Source organism: Chlamydotis macqueenii, chromosome Z (assembly GCF_036417535.1).
Source record: "Chlamydotis macqueenii isolate bChlMac1 chromosome Z, bChlMac1.mat, whole genome shotgun sequence".
Taxonomy (NCBI): domain Eukaryota; kingdom Metazoa; phylum Chordata; class Aves; order Otidiformes; family Otididae; genus Chlamydotis; species Chlamydotis macqueenii.
The window spans coordinates 74,144,539-74,161,937 of record NC_141593.1 but is presented as its reverse complement, the minus strand read 5'-3'; positions in this window follow the sequence as shown (position 1 = coordinate 74,161,937).

Genomic DNA, 17,399 nt, shown 5'->3' with positions numbered 1-17,399 from the left:
CAGAATCAGAGCCCCGGTGTAATTTTTGGGTTGGTTACACTCATTGAGTGAGTCAGTCACCTCAGTGTAGGCTGTACAATATTTTCCTTTCCCAGCCAATCTTAATTTCAGGGTCTGTTATTCTGAAATGTTTCATTACTGTAGTGTTTGTTACAGAGGATCTCATTCAATTATCCTGTATATTATATACTTAAAATACAACCTTTTCCTTGAATGCTGAACTTTCATCCTTGTATTTGTACCTTTATTTTGTATTTACTTAGCATTTAACCATCAAAAATTCAAATCCAACAATCCAACAGTATCTTTTCACCATGCAGTCTGTGTTGGCTCTGTTGTCTTTTGAGACAGAATAATGCAGCCTAAGTGGGTAAACTAAAAGTAATGTGTAAAACCTTAAAGTAATTTTTAAATAAGAAGGCATTTCATCTTCTCTGTTTCCATAACTGTATTTTCTGTTGTAATTCCACTCTCTGTGAGCCTGTAAGAAGTTTTGGATATGGACAGTGTTGTTTTGCAATCAAGGTGATAGAAGGACAGGGAGAAGGAGCAGGAAAGCTGGGGAGCAGGGAAAAATGGGAGCATTAGGCACTCGGACCAGGTTTTCCCTCTTTTCGCAGCAGCGAGAAGCTGGAGTCCACACTGGAGCCCAAAGGCTAAAGGAAATTTGGAGATTTGGAAAGAGGCTTTTCTATCTGAACAGAATTAAACTTTTCCATTGAGCAAAATTAATGACAACTGCTTTGTTTGAATGCATTCAAAAGTACCTTAGGGCCTTAGCGCAGAGGTAAGGATTGTTTGAGCTTTTGACAATCTCTGGTGATGTTGGCCATGGTGCTTCATAGAACATCAGTTTCTTCTGCTGGAATGTTTTGAACCTGTTGGAATACTTTTGGTGCTTCAGCAAACATAGGTGGCAGGTAGAAAGCAGAACAATTTTTGAAGTGGGCTTTCAGTGAGATGTGGTGCTACTTCACGCTATCCCTGTTTGTTGTAGTTGGCATCTGTTTTCTTCTGCACATCTGAATTTAAGAACTACTTTTATGAGAAAATTGGAATTTATTTGCTTGGAATTTGAAACACCAGTCTGCCCCCACATATTCAGTAGCTGTAAACAATGTAGTTGAAAATGCAAAGTGGATAATTTTGTTAATCCTAAATTCAAAAGTGAGTCTGAGTCTTGTAAGACACTGAACTAATCTGTACATATTTTAGTGTCCCCCCCATTTCTCCTCCTCCCCCTCGCTCTCCAGGTGTTTTCGAGCCCTTTGCCAACCATCTTAGTTAAGGGAGATCTTGTTAAATAAATAATAGGAAGAATGTCAGCTGGAGTTTGAATCAGTGGGATTTTCGTAGAAATGTGCCTTATTTTAATTCACTGCTCTTGGAATTGCTAGTTTTACAAGCATCTGTATAGATACAGGACTTCTAGATCTGCTTAAGCAAACACTTTGCTTTTTTATTTCCACTATACATGTAAGGGGATAAGTAGGTTGCTATTTATGAAATTCATTAAAATCTTCAGATTCGAAGGCTCTTTTTTATTAGATGTCTTAATCCAATTCTCTTTATTGGATTGGGAAGTGAAAATAAATTCTCTTGAGCACAATAATAAAAGGCAAAATTAAACATGGTACACAGGCAGCTCAAACAAATAAAAAAGAACTAACAGAACCAGTTTGAAAAACTGATTTTTCTTGAGTAATGCTACCAGAGGCTTGACATTTTGTCTGCTACGCAGTTGCTACCAGAAAGATTTGAACTTGAACTGTGTTGAAATTTCCAGTCTCTTCAAATTAAATAACTCTCGCAGTTTTGAGATGTTCTCTCCCTTGTTGAATTTTGGTTCTCCTGAGAGGTTCTTGAGATATGCATCTGTCTCTTTCCTGAAATGTATCACTATCTTAATAATTCTTTCAAGACACTCTAGGTATAGATGATCTTTGTTTTGCTCAAGTTGTTTTTTGTCTTCTGGGATTTTTTAATTTCCTTGTTTTAAATACAGAATTTTATTCACTTCTATCTCTTTTGGTAGAAACAGTTAATGGTAAGTTAATGTCTCAATTTAGACACTCAATGGCAAGTTTTAAACATTTATAATTGTTTATAGAAACTACTGCATTCGGAATTGGGAATGGAAGAGTTAACATGCTCGTATACCCATCCCTCGACATGCTTTCACTGATGCAGATTCTATGTGTTAGCTAATACTAACAGGCTGGGGAGGATAACCAGTTTGTGTGCTTCTTCCCTTCTCTGACCTCTTTCTTTAACTGAGATCTGACGTGTTGAACCAGTAGTAAGCTAAGTTAATGAAATTATACTTAGAAAGGGACTCATCATTGTCTAAGAAAGAAAGCAAGACCAACTACTTCCTGAGCTCAAATTACAACTTTCCTTCAAGGAGCAAGGGTAGAGTTAGGGATCATTTGCACAAGTTGGACAGAGAAGATCTAACGGGATGCATCTGAGGATGTTGAGAGAATTGGATGATATCATTAGAAAGCCTCTCTATCATCTTTGAAAACTCATGGGGATGAGGGGAAGTCTCAGATGACAGGAAAAGGGTAAATGTTTGCCCATATATGAGAAGATAATGAAGAGCTACTGAGAAAACACAAATCAGTCAGCCACATTTCAGTCTCTGGAAAAATTATAAAACAAGTCATTATGGAAGTTCTTTCCAAACATATGAAGGACAAAAAAGTGGACTGGAAAAAGTCACTAGGGAGTTATGAAGCGTAGCTTGTGTCTTTACCAACCAGAATGCTTTCTAGACTAGACTATTTCAGTTGGAAGGGACCTACAAGAGTTACTCATGGGCAAGAGAAGAGCCTTGAACCTCACCTGCTTCAATTTTAGGAAGGTATTTGACCTGATCTTTCACAATGTCTGAGTGATAGATGGACTACTGACAATAACCTGCCAACAATATGCCAATATCTGACAATAATCTGTCTGGACAGGTGGACCACTGGCTTTTGTGGAAAACTGACTTGTGGAAAACTGAGCTCAAGAGCTAGTGGTTAATAGCACAGTCAAACTGACAGCTAGTCAATGGATGAGTTCTTAATTCAATAATACTCTGGTATCCTGTCAGGATGACAGGATTAAATGGCCTTTCACCAAGTTTTTGGATGACATCCTACTGAGAGGAGAGGTAGATACACTGGAGGGTAAAGTAATCGTTTATAGAGACCTCAACAGACTGGAAGATTGACCAACAAGAGTTGCATGAGATTTAACAAAGGTAAATGTAGAATACTGCACCTGGCTCTGAAACAGCAGCACAAAAAGCCAAAGGCTGACTGCATTTGGATTAGCTGTAATGGAAAGACTCTGGAGGTTCTTTACAAACCCCTTGCCTGACAATGAGTTGAGCGTGAGCCAGCAGCAAGGACCAATGGTCTCCTGGTCTGAACTGGCCAGAAGATCAAAGGATGTGATCATTCCACTCAACTCAACACTTGGCAGGCCACACTGGGAATACAGTGTCCACTTTTGTTTCTTTCATTCAAAATTTTATCTAGATGTAGGTAGAAAATACTTCAACATGAGAGCAATCAGTTAACTACATTGCTTTTTTTAGTTTCTCATTCATGTAGGGAGTACATGTGCCAAGTAACAAGAGTAGTACTGTAAGGTAATTTCTGAAGTAGTATTGTAAGGGGATCTTGCTTAAATATGGAAAAATTTCAACTATCCTGATAGTTCCCCAAATTTTGTAAGGACAGAATAGTTAGAATGAGTTTATGAGCTTCTGGATTTTCCTTTAAGATCTGCTATTTATTTGTTTATCATTCATTGATCAGTTTCACAGTGTCTTAAATCACAACAAAAGAAAGCTACTCAGACATTTTTTCTTTCATTTGGAAATCTTATCAAAGCAGGTGTTGCTGGCAAATCTGAAGTTGCTTTTGCAGAAGCTCAGTGGAAGAAGGGAAAATGTTTCCACTCTTGCTGATTGCAAACTCAGACTACAAGCTCCAGAAGTTTTTTAATTTCATAAACTTTTTAATATGTTTGGACTGAGTGTTAAACAAGCCTGGTAAGAGTCAGATAAAAATGTATATTTAGATTTTTATCCAGTTTCCTTCAGGTTGGTTGAACAGCTGTTGTGGGGAGATTTTTATGTTTGCTTGAACATAAAATTCCATGCAGAACTTACTAGCTTTGAACCTGCAGGAGACAGTTTTATTTTTCCAGTCAAAAATAGAACACCCTACTAAGTGAAATGGCAGACTGAGCTGTCTTTGAGAGATGCGTTAGTACAGTATGCATTCATGGGTATTTAGTTTCCTTTTGGACCTTAGCAGGATCAAATCACTGAACCTCATGGTGAAACTTTGGCAGTTCTGCCTGTTATGACTCAGTCATCAGATGGAAAAAAAAAAAAAAGCTATTTTCCTAACTTTTTATAAAATGCAAATGCTCAGTGATGCAGTCATTACTTTTAGGTTTTTTGAAGACTGAATGGGTGACAAAGCAGAAGAGTGTAAGGTATTTTTGTGTGCATTAAGAGCTGGAAGACCAAAAATGCCCTTCACTTTTCCAACAGAACTTCTATAGCACTTTTAAAGTCAAAGAATTACAGGCTTCTGGGATACTGAGCACACTAAAGTTTGCACCCTTCAGACAATCCAGTCTCAAAGTCACCAGAACCAAAAGGCTATTTCAAGCAGCTTGTACTGCTATTGATACGAGATCCTTGGTTGGTACCAGTTTCTTGGTTACAGGTAGAGTAACAGTAAAGTTTAACTTTTCACTTCAGTCTGACAGAGCACATTATGTGGTCCTAGCTGTCAGATCCCAAGACCATTGCCATTACTAATTTAGCTACAGAAAAAAAAAACTCTTACAGAAAAAAAAAAATTAAAAACAAAAAAAAAAAAACAACCTGGATTCTTAAAGGGTCTTAAAGGTCTCCAGTGTTATTTCAATTTGAAAATATTTCAGACTGTAATACTCTCAAGTCTTATAAACATCTGCGATTTAAGCATTAAAGATGTGATTGCTGCTGCCTACTGACATTCATTGAAATTAATGAGCCTCTAGAGAGACAATGTACTGGACAGTACAGTTAGGATCGCAGAAGTGAGTTTAAATGAAATGATGAACCATTAGCAATTGCAGCAACTGAACTATTGTATGTTCTCTATTTTGTTGCTTTTTGTAGTCATTCTTAGAGTTCATGGTCATAAGTTGTATTTCAGAAAGAGACAAAACAGAGCAATTTGTCTTTCTTTACATGCTCAGTGCAATTGGATTACTTTTTTTCAGTAGCTATGTACAATTACAATAGTATATATTTGGAAACGATGTTCAAAATATTTAGGTTAGGAAGTTGAATGTGAGAATTCTTTTTTGGTGCAAAAAAATTAGAGGCAAGTATGCATTATTTCCTTTTTTTTTTTTCAGGAAGTCTTTTGTTTCTGAAATGCATTGGTCTTTTCAAACTAACCCATTACAATAGAAAACGAAAAGGATCAAATAAATTGAAAATTAAGCAGAATACTTTGCTTGAACTGAAAAGCTCTGTGGTTTCACTTTAGCTGGTTATTTTATCTCATTGTTCAATTTCACCTTTTAATCTCGCCACTTGTTTGACCAAATACAGCTCAGGATTGCCTAGTACATATTTCCCAAAGTACAGCTTTTAGCTTGCAGAAATGGAGTATGTTATTATTAGATGAGAAGACTTTGGAAAAAAAGTGTAGTTGCCATAGTGTCTGCATAATGAAATAAATCTGTAAATATCTTGTCCACTACCATTAAAATTCAAATATTTGCACAAAAGAAGAGGTGGAGACCTTACTTTCAATGCATCTTGTGATTACAGTGCAAATGCTTTTCTTCAAACTTTATCTGTTATTTGCAAAGAGAGATGATTGGGTGCATCCAGTTATGATTAGGCAAAAAGTTCAATGTTTTTTATTGCTTTTCAAGAAAGTATTATTACCATGGATCTTGTGGCAGAAAAAAACACGGACTCCATGGATGGTGTTCCAGAGACCTCTATTGTTAGTCAGCATTAGTCTTTTATAGTCTATCTAAGTTACATGCGAAGTGCACACACTTAATCATCTAATTTGATTGGCAGCAATATACTGTTCACACGCCTTATGCTTCATTTGAATTGGTTATAGTTTTTTGGTTGTCTTTACTATTTTTGCCTTTGGTATTTCCTTATCTTGTTCTAGTTGCTGTTTTTTGTTATTCAGCAAGTGGTGTTCAAGGACATAGCCCAAATTCGTCAATGTCAAACAGCTGTGCTGCACTCTCTGCCTCCACAGATCTGACCTAAAGTCTTTACCTATTCCTATTAACTCCAAAGATGCTTAAAGCTGCAAAAGTGTTTAAATACATAATTGAGTCAAGTTCTGTATGAACACGTAACTGTTGTTAGCTTCTTTGTGAGTAAAATGCTCACATTCTATGCGATGCTGAATTAATTCCTGAGATCAGTGATTAATTTATGTCATAGTTTTATTATTGCCAGGGCTCCATTTTGCTAGATGTGAGTTATAACTGAAATTCTTTTGGAGTATTTGTCAGGAATGTGTGAAGTATAGTTATAAATCATACGAGTCTACTGAGCCTTAAAAGAATGAAAATCTCAAGGATCATTAAATATTAAACCAAATCTCCAAACCTCTAAAATATCAACAGTAAAGAGTTCTGAAATTGAATGTTAATACCTGTTTTGGTGAAATCTTTTTGTGCATGAAGAGCTTTAATTTTCAATGGGAGATTTTAATTCTGTAAGAAAGCATTATTATTACCTATATAACTTCAAAGAGTCAATACTGTATATAGCTATTTCCTTGCATTCTTAATTAAGTAAATGCTGGTGAAAAGATCAAGGAAGGAGGGAATATAATTTCTTGCTTTTAATGGTGTTGCAAACTAAGCATATGTAAATCATTCAAAGAAATGCATGTTATGTTTTAAAGCACAAGGCATAAAGGAAGAACATATTCATTCAACAAAGGTGAAAGGGAGACAGGTAAATGTCTAGGTAAAAAATCTTTTGCCTGGAAAGGCCACCACAAAGCTGATTAGGTAGAATAGCAGTGTGTATATTAATGAGAGAAGAAGACAAAATATCTCACCTTTTTCTTCTCAGCAGAATTGTTCCTGCTGTATCTTTGGCACTGTAATTATGTTTAGGGTAAAAACTTCTCTTATTTGTGTTTTATGTTAATGCTTTTCCTCTGTTTCATCATTCTCAGTATCAGCATAATCTGAGAATAGTTGAGTACTGCCTTCCTGGACTATTGGATGGGTAAGTACACTAATCACAACAGAGCACTTTCCATAAAGTTGTGTCTCACAGAGATGACTTTCAGCCAGGTAGCACAATGAGCTGGAGCAGACTATAGATCTGTAGCTACAGCACAGATAAGACTCTCACTTGATTTGAAAGACAAACAAAAATACTTGTTTCAAATGACTATAGCCCAAAAGATTTAGCTCTCAAAGTATTTAACCTTTAGAAAACAATGTTGTAGTAAGTGCTCAAACCCTTTAAGACTACAAACCCATGTTTGATCCTTAAAAAGGTGTTGATAAAGGGTTAGGGACATGTCTATAGCAGACTTCTCACTGCTTTAATTTATTTTCTGCTATGTTAAGTATGACTGGGGTTATTTGTGTAGTAGTTTGAGCTGCAGAAGATCAGATGCAGCGCATGCTGCTGCTTCTCTGCCTGGCTGTGTGCCGGTACAGAGACTCTTGAAGAAACCAAAGAATCTTCCTTCTTATGGCCTTTAATTTTTCTCTCTTCCTGTGCAGCAGGGCCTGTCACTTGCATCCAGTAGCCACAAGTGCGCAAGTCATCTGTGCTCTTTCTTAGGGATGATTTCGTTATTCAGGGAGAGTCACTCTTGAACTGCACAGTAGTTCTTTTTTTTTTTTCTCTTGATGATGAGGATACTTAGCCTGCATTTAGACAATCACATCCACTAATAGAAGTTAACCATCTCACACATATCCTATCCCTTTCTATGCTATGAATGCTCTAAAGTCCTTCTTTGTCCTAGCAAGAGAAATTTTTTAAGGCTAAACTCCGCTGCTGTTGCCATGGTGATCACCGTCATCTCTCTAAACAGGCAAACTGACCCTTGGTTTCAAAGTGTGTCTAGGAGTCAGATGTTGCCGTTTGCTGCTGATCTAGAAGTGTATTCTCTTGCATTTGGTAGCTGGAATCAATGGGATACAATGCTGTTGGGTGGTGGTGGTGTTTGCAAATTGCTCACCCTTCATTATTCTTCCAGTAAAGCGAGAAAATTGCACAGCTTTCTCAGAAAAGAGTGTTTGTACTTCTGACTTCGCTCCTTCCACCCGCCTGAAGAAACACATTTGCTGTCTGAGGGGAGCTGCTCCACTCTGGCACGTCCTTTCCTTTCTGCAGTGAAATTCTCCTCTCCAACTCAGCTTCTGTCCAGGCTCTGCAGAATAAATTCAAACTGGAGATTAGAAATAAGCAGTATGGCCCCAAAGAGGCCTATGCAGCTTTAATAGATACATCCCTTTGTAAAGCAGGACAACACACATGGCTTTTTGGATGCTCTGCTCCCCATATAAGCAGGAGTAACTCTGCTCAAGAGAGTGGCATAAACAGATTTGCATTTACAAATGTACTGCCTCTCTTTTAGTAGGACATCCTTTCCTCTTGTGCTATAAGCTGTAATTTTGAAATGTTCCCTTGTTTTAGATGGAGCAATGCTACTGGTTTTCATACTTTTGTATGCACTGGTTGAAGCTGGAAGGAAGATCATGGGTCTAGGAGGAGCAATTGTATTTATTGTGCTATGGGAACAGATGTTCAGGTTTTCTATACACACACAAAACCACATTCATATAAACTGGTGGTTTCCCAAGTATCTACTTTAATGAATTTAAACCTTTTTCTTCTGTGCACATGAGAAGAATGCATAATGTCTTGTTCAGGATATAATGCAGAATAACAGGGATTGTAAAAGATTATTGCTGTGAACAGCCCTGCCAGTTTTATCTTCCTTCCAGGCTTAATCTTCAGAGCCTTTTTGAAGATTTCTGTGGCCAAATCCTTAGCTTGTGAGCACTGGCATAGGTACACAGCTCTGGCCTATATTTTTAAGAAGAGGTGCACGGTCTTATCACATCACGTAGTCTTGAAACTTATTCCACATCCAACAATAGCCAGAATTCTGAAAACATTTTTGATTTTACTGTGGTAACCCAGACTATACTCTTCTGATACTTTGGCTTAATTGTTTGCTTGTTTGTTTTTGAAAGACAATTATAAAGCAAGTGTGATGAAAGAACAATTTGCAGTATTTATTATTGACAAAAAAAAAAAAAAAGAAATGGGAGAAACATATTTCCCTCTTACGGGTGAGAAAGGGAACTATGTATCTCTGTTTTTCTCTTGAAAAAAAAAACACTAAGCCTTTTAAAAAAAAAAAAATTCTTTTGCAGATCTTTCCATGCAAGTCCATAATCCCATGCATTTGAAGAGTGCCCTACAAACCAAAATGGAGCTTTAGAGCATGGCTGTCTTCAGTAACCTGAAGGTCTGGTGTTTGTCCTGGGCTCTGAGGCAGCTGGAGACAAAGGCTTTTCACAGCAGCAGGCACAGTCTGTCTGCACCCAGCACTGTGCCTGGTGTGACTTCCACAGAGATTCCCACATTTTCCAAGGACTGAGGCAGCCTTTCTAAGGTAGACTTTGTTGTTTTCCTCTTGGAATTGTGAGGCTGAGTTACTGTTTTGGAAAGCCTGTGCTGATGAAGTATCTGCAGACTCCTGACAGGAGGAAGCATTGTGAGGGCTCTGGCCAGCACAGCACAATCAGCCTGCACAAAGATAACACTGCAACAATGCAAAGTTTTCACCTTGAGTATTTGCATGAATTAGAATAATGTACCCATGGCTACAGATACAACCTGCTCTTACCTAATTTTCCACATATACAATTCCTGCAAACGGAGGTACAGCTCATGGTGCCAGTTAATTCATCAATTCTAGACCCAGCCATGCATCTCCTCTTTCCCAGGGTGTCAGCAATATGGTTTGGAAAAGTCAAAGCGATCCCTCAGTGGCTCATCCTCTTTGGCCTTGAGGGCACAGGTGGCCTCTAGGCTTTGATGCCAACAGTGATCAGTGTTTTAAAATCACTGGCATTGCTGCAGTGAGTAATGAAGATGATTGCTTGTAGCACATATGTCCATAGAGTACCCATGCTTACAAAGAACTGAATCTTACTGGGGGTACATTGTCCCACACTATTCCTGATTAAAATGTTAATGTAAAATAATAAACCTTTTTTTAAAAAAAACCATAAAATTCTCTACTCTTTTAGCTAGTAAATTATTTTATATAAAGAAATATGGAAATGTGTTATATGTATCTACAATCCACTGAACTTATTATACTCTAAGGTTTCAGTCACTTCCAATAGTCTGTAGATTAAATAATTCTTGAATTAATTAAGCTTTTCAAAGTCCTTGTGAGTGTGCTACATGAGAATTCCTACCGACTGCTAACATATTCTCCGATCTTGTATTTCCTCAGTCATTTCTTCACCAGGAATGAAGAGGAGAAGACAGCATCATCAGATGCTGTGTGTCTTCTGCTTTTCTGATTACTTATTTGTTAATTCATATTGCCATGAGATAAATCTGTATGAACACAGGTTTTTGGTGATAAACTGGCATTTAGTGAAGAACTTGTCTCTGAGGGATCAGGGACAAACAGTAACTGGGAGCCTGATGCTGAGGCTTACTGAAGTGAGAGTGTTACTGGTGACTCCGCAGAACTTGACTGCCACCAGCACTGCCAAACTAACTGGGCTGACTGGTGCAGTTGAAGCTCATTTAATTCTCAACACCGTCACAGTGCTCATGCAGCAGCTGGAGGTGAACTGAGATCTCTGGGAGTCCTGCAGAGCCCAGAGAAGTTTTAGGCAGAGACTTGAGAAATTCATATGCCAAGTCTGCTGGAAGTCAGAAAATTTTCTATCTTGGCTCAAATCCTAGCAGTTTATTGTGCTTTTTGACATAGAGCAATTGGGTTCCATGCATTTGGTGTTAAGACGTCTAATGCCAAATGCAATTCTCTTTTTGCATGAGCATCACAAACCCTGGAGCTGTTCCTAACCCTGTGCAGGGCTGAGAATGCTGTGGAGAGGTGTGTAAGTGTTTTCCTACGGGACTTTGCCAGTTCAGACCAGGAGTGGCTTGAGGTACCAACAGGTGTGGCCCCATAACCAGCAGGTTTTTTTCAGAGCAGCATGCTTTTTTCAGTAGGAATACAGCAGAACCCCTGTAGACACCATTCCTACTCTACAGAACATCACAACTATCCCCATAACAAATAACTTAATGAGATCCAGACACTTTTCTTATAAGTGTACAAAAGTGTACTTTTCTTATAAGTGCTTGTACAAAAATCCTCTAGAAAAGGCACATAGATGTCATTTTTATTTTAATGCTTTTTATTAAACATTTTAACCACTAGAATAAATTTTCTTGTGGCATTGCTACTTATATTTATTAAATGTTTTCATTAAACAAAAAAAAAAGTAAAATATAATTTTAGATTTTAATAATAGAGGTGAGATATAAAATCTATTTCAAATTCTGAAATGTGAAAGCCACATTCTCTTTTTTTTAAATAATTAGATGAAGAAATGTGAGCAATCTTCCTTAGCTTCCATGACGTCTGCAATACTAATACAGCCCCTGCACTGCGTGATTTCATATCCGACCTCACAAACGAATCTCACCTTCCCCATACTGTTCACAGTAGTTCCTTTTCAACACAGCACTTGAAAACCTGCTCTGTCGCACATGTGAGCTCCCCATAAAGAATGAAAATTTATTTCTATATATTTTGTATAAATATCCAGAATACTATTAATGAAGCAGTTACAATTTAGGAAATCTTTTTTGCCTTTGTAACTTCCATGATTCCTGATTTTGTCAATCTGAGTCTGAGAAACTGTGTTGCTAATTTTCCACCAAATTTAGTGAGAAGCTGCCTTTCAGCAACAGCACAGACTCTACCTGGTATTAACTGATCAACTCTAAACTTTATTCTTTGAAAAGTAGGAGGCGTCTCATTTGTTCCTGTAACCACGTGTCACTACTGGTTTGGGAAAATACAACTTCTGTAGAACAGTCTGCCTTTTAAAAGAGTAGCTGACACTGCATCCCTAAGGCATAACTGACATACCTGGAGGTATTTGGCACTCTTCAGCAAAAATGTATACTTTAACTTTCAGTCTGAAGTGAAACTCTTAAAGAACCTATAATCTGTCAATTTCAGTATAAAAGACAGTATTATTAATGTTACTTTACAGATTGTAGTTTCACTATACAATAAAAGACACAGGATATGTGCTTTTGCTGGGAAGTGTCCTTGTGAGTCTGTACATCTGTACTAAATCTGTACAAACGAACAGGAGAGATGTAACTTGTGGGAGTTTTCCATTAAAACTCTTCCTGGGGACAGCTTGCCTGACCATGGGGAACTCCAGCCCGGAGCCCAGCACAACTTCAATGGAAAGCAGTAAACAGTGAGGAATTTTAGGGAGCTGTGGGTGTGCAGGCCAACCCAATGACTATGACAAGATAAGAAAGAGGAAAAAGAGCTACACTCAGAAGCTTCAGGCCCTATCCAAGTCTTAGGCCAAGCTGAGTTTCAAGATCAGCGTGGAAGTATGTGGCAGGAGTAGCAAGTGTTGCACAGAAGCAGGAATAGGAGAGAGAGAGAGAGAGGAAAAGGATGGGATGCACAGAGCTCTGCGCTGCTAGCAACTAGGCCTCTGCTGATAACTTCTCCACTTTATCCCAAGTATCAATGAAAAAAATAACAGGCATCTTTCTGGTTAATCTCTTAGCGACACACACCCTGCGAAGCCGTAGTCAGAATGCAAGCCTTTTTGGAATTGCAGAGCCTGTCCAAGGACTGATGAGGTGCAGGAATTTTGTAGGGCTGGTCACAGTACAGGAGCTGTACAGCTATTGATCAAGGAGAGCTGCATGGGATGGAGCAGGACACCAGCCCTGCCATTGAATTTTCAACATGACTAGCCAGGTACTAACTCTACCAGGCATCCCAAGAAAATGGTGGTGGCTTTTTGAGGTGCTCAGTAATAGCCAGCAAGTGATGTGAGCATGCCATGGACAAAAATTAATAGGATCCAGGGAGAGTTGCCACCTGTGCTGGCTCAATTCTTAAGTCTGCTCAGCTGGATCCTGAATGGATTATATCACTCCAGTATATTAACCTGACTTCTGTAACTTTTGTATTCTTTGAACTCAAAATAGCAACAATAATGAAATTCTGGAACATAACACCCAAAGAAATAGCTCTGGTACCTGACTTCTAACATAGCGGTTTGGTCAGTGTGACCCATTCGGGTGAGGGGAGGGACAGAGTTTTCTCTGACCTGCCAATCGGCATACTGTGGTCCCGAAAAGTCAGGGTGACCGGTACTGTGCTCCACAGCTTGAGGACAGGGAGTAAAGGCTGCAGATACCATGAACATTAGCCAAAAGACTTTTGAAAGCTGATCACTAAGCAGCCCTGTAGCACACAGCTCACCTTCATCCTGCAACCTGTCAGGGACATTTTGTCACTGTCTGCAGACCAACGCCTCAAAGCCATTGGAACCACCTCTGCAAGGGCACGTGATGTTCTACTGCACTGCAGAGCCAGCATGGTTGTTTCCTAGCTAATTTTAAATTAATCTTCATATTGCTCTCTACTTTCTCCTGAGGAGGGGAGGAGGAGAAAGTTCTTAGGTAGAGACCCTCACGCCTGATTTCTTTGCAATTATGTTTTCCAAGGGGGTACATTAATACATGTTATAAAATCTCTTTTTCTTGCTGCTGTAGTTAAGAGTCTGTCACGATTTCCATTATGAAACCAGAATTTTAGGGATTTATAGCTTTTTCTAAAGCGTGAAAAATTTGCTTCAGGATGCAATTTAGCATAGCAAGGTCTCAAGCTAAGAACAAATTTCTTGTCAGAACCTTAGAAATATCCAGTTCCCCTGCTTTTGATATATTTTTCTGAAATGGAAAAAGTAATACATATATATGTGTGTGTCTGTGTACATATCTATATATTTGCTGGTGCATTTTTGCAATTCATGAATTCAAATATTGCTAGTATATTATCCATAATGGAGTCCAAATGACCTTTCTATCTGAGATTCATTAATTCTTTTAGTTGTAAGAATAGCATGAATTTCTAATCTGAATGTATCTTATGATTTTTGTACAACCGTTGTCAACTTTTATTCCTTCTAAAACTACCAAAAAAGACGTAAGTTCTCTTACAAGAATATCACAGTAAAGGTACTGCAGATCTGTAGTTCTCTGAGTGCATAATTACACACAATTTTTTCCAAAATTTCTTTGTATGGATTTTAATTGAGAGCATGTGGAAACTGACATGGATTTTCTCTTTGTCTCTTACAGACAGATGGTTTGGTTTTGTTGCTCATCTCTTAGCTAGAATTCCCTAGTTCCCCTAAACAAGAGGTAGAGCCTGCAAGAGCATTACCCTAAAATGAAACCTTGTTGCCAAAGGCTAAAACTGTAATTTGCTCTGGGTTGCTGCTCCTTTTTGGTTTTGTGTACTCATTCATGCTAAGTAAAAAGGACTGACTTTGGAGCTCACTAGCAGGCTCTTTATCCCCTGTACACACGTAATCTGCATCTCCTCACTCTTCCTTTCTTAAAACTATTTGTTTCCAATTAAAATGATGCGATTTATTCTTTTTCTTCCTTTTCCAACTAATTAATTTGAAACTTGTTTCTTAGAAAAAAAAAAGTATGAACTTTATGGAATTTCTACAAAACATTTAGGTATGAAGATTGTTGTGGGGTTACAATTTGAGGTTACTGCCCGTTAAAATAGAATCCATATAATTAACTTACTTAGCAAAATAAATTTTGCTTGAGATGTTCACAGGCATCATCCATGACATGCTTGCACAAGTACTGATGCCATCGACTACCAGTATTTCATCTATGAAGAATGGCTGGCATAAACTCACAGAATCCCTGAAGCGTTGAAGGTGCAGCTGTTCTTGATATGCTATCAACAAAATCTCAGGTTTTGTTCCATGAATGATTGTGAACACAAAGCTTGCGGGTATAACCCTAACCACATATGCTTTGCACATATGACATCTCTGCTTGAAATTGCACAGATTCTTGACTCTGACAATACCGAAAGGCACAAGTTGTTGCTCTTGCAGTTGTGCAGTCAAATGCCACCTTCAAATTTGTATGAAGTCTTGAAAGAGAGTCTTGTAGGAATTACTGGCTTCAGTTTCACCAAACTGGAGCTGCTGTGGGTCACATCATGCAACTGGCATCCCAACAGGAAGCTCACCACTTTACGAAAAGCTGTATTTTTACAGCCACTAGAAGCTGATGCATTTGTCACCTCTGTTGAAGACTTAGTGTCACCACCAATTTTGAAAGCAAGCTGGTGAACTAATTGTAAAGAAAAAGGATCTACTTGTTTAGGTATCCTCAGCATTAAACTTTGCAGGGAAGCAGAAGAAAAATATATATGCACAAAATTAATAATGTGATCTGTGAGGCCATGAAAAGCTAATATTCAGTTTCGCACTCTCATATTTATTTAAGATTTGCATTAAAAATAAAAGAACCCGTTACTTCTCTATTCACTATAGCATGAACTCACATTCGTCAGCACTCTTGAATTGCCAAGAAGATGGCTAATCATCCATTTCTTTATTCTTTCCAGCAGCTATGCAAGATGGTACGCAACTAGAAATAAAATCTTAAAAATTACAAAGTGTTCTCTGATCAGTGGGAATGAATATGAATCAGGAGCTTAAGAACCAGCAAACAGATTGCAGTGCAAAATGTTTTCAAAGGGAACCTCATGTCTGACTGGAAAAGAAGACATGGTAAGCGATGAGCCTTGGATTGCCTTCACGGGAAGATCCTCCAGCCTCTGAGCCGTGGGAAGTGTCTGCTCTGTTTTCATACATTCCCTAGGGTGTTTGCAGAGATCTTCTTGTGTCAGTTCCCAAACTGTGTGTCAGACCCGGGGAATCAAGGACATAGCCCTGGGGATCCCAGCTTAGTGATATGAGTGTCCCTGCATCACTGGGCTTTCTGCAGCACTGGGGGAGTGGGCCAGGGCCCGGCGCAGACGACGATGCAATACCTGAGGGCTGAGGTAACCCCAGCAGTTGGACAAACTGAACCAGCACATTATTTTCCACCATGGAACAGACTAAACCATTGCATTAAGCACACACCTTTTCACTCCAAACTTGTGGCTGGGAGCAACTCCGCCATCAGGTTTTGCTGTTCCCCAGTGGTCAGTTTCTCTGAGGTGTTTGTGACACAGTGATAGATCCCGGCCCAGCCCATAGGCCATGGAAGGCCATGAAGACTGCTGTGGACATTGAAACAGGCGATGACATCCTGCTTGGGCACATGTGGACTAACAGCTTGCAATCGCTGGTGCTCACCCACATACTCTTTTAGCAGAGTTTTTGTGAAAGCGGAGGGAACAGCAGGATTTCTTGTTAAGCGCTATATTTGCTGTCCTGCTGCAGTTGTTGAACACTTGGCAACAGAAAGACTGGATATAACCATAATGATTTGTTTTAAAAATAAGTAGATGGAAGAGTAATGAGGGACCCGTATAAAATACTTCCTGAGAATACACCATCTAAGCAAATATTTGTCAGCTGCTTTCAGGTGCTTTCAGCTTTTTCAGTTGTAAAGAAACTTTCATCTGGAATTAAGCGCTCCCCTGAGCTCAGAGTTGGCACGGAAAAATCTGCCAATTGGACAGGCCAGCACGTGAGATTAAAGAAATATGTTATTGCCTTGCACTGCAGTACCTGGGAAAAACCATGGCAAGTAAATCAACAGGGGCTAGACAAACATTCAGGAAAATATATCCCAGTCATTAGGCTTTGAGTGCTGTGGGTTGTTTTTTTCCCTAACAACCTTGTATCACACATTAAAATGATCGCTCTAAATTCTGCAGAATGTTTTTTTTTTTTTCTTTTATTGGCATCACACATGTCTATGACTTGACAGTGTGGTTGACATGGATGAGTTCACACACCTCAAGTCACTGGCATTACAGGAGCATTGCAGAAATTGTATTTTACAGCTGAGGATCTTGATCAGTCCTTGGACCACCTTGGACCACCAGTGATGTCACTGGCACCAGCTCATGAAGCTGGTGGCAGCTCCTCTGCCTCCATGTCTCAGCACATGGGACAAGCTGGAGTGTGGAGAGAAAGGACCTGAGCCCCTGGGCCTCTGCAGAGGGGCCTCGTACTTGCTCTGACTCCATATGGGATGGCAGGTAGCTTAGCCTGGGAGGAGAAAAGGATGA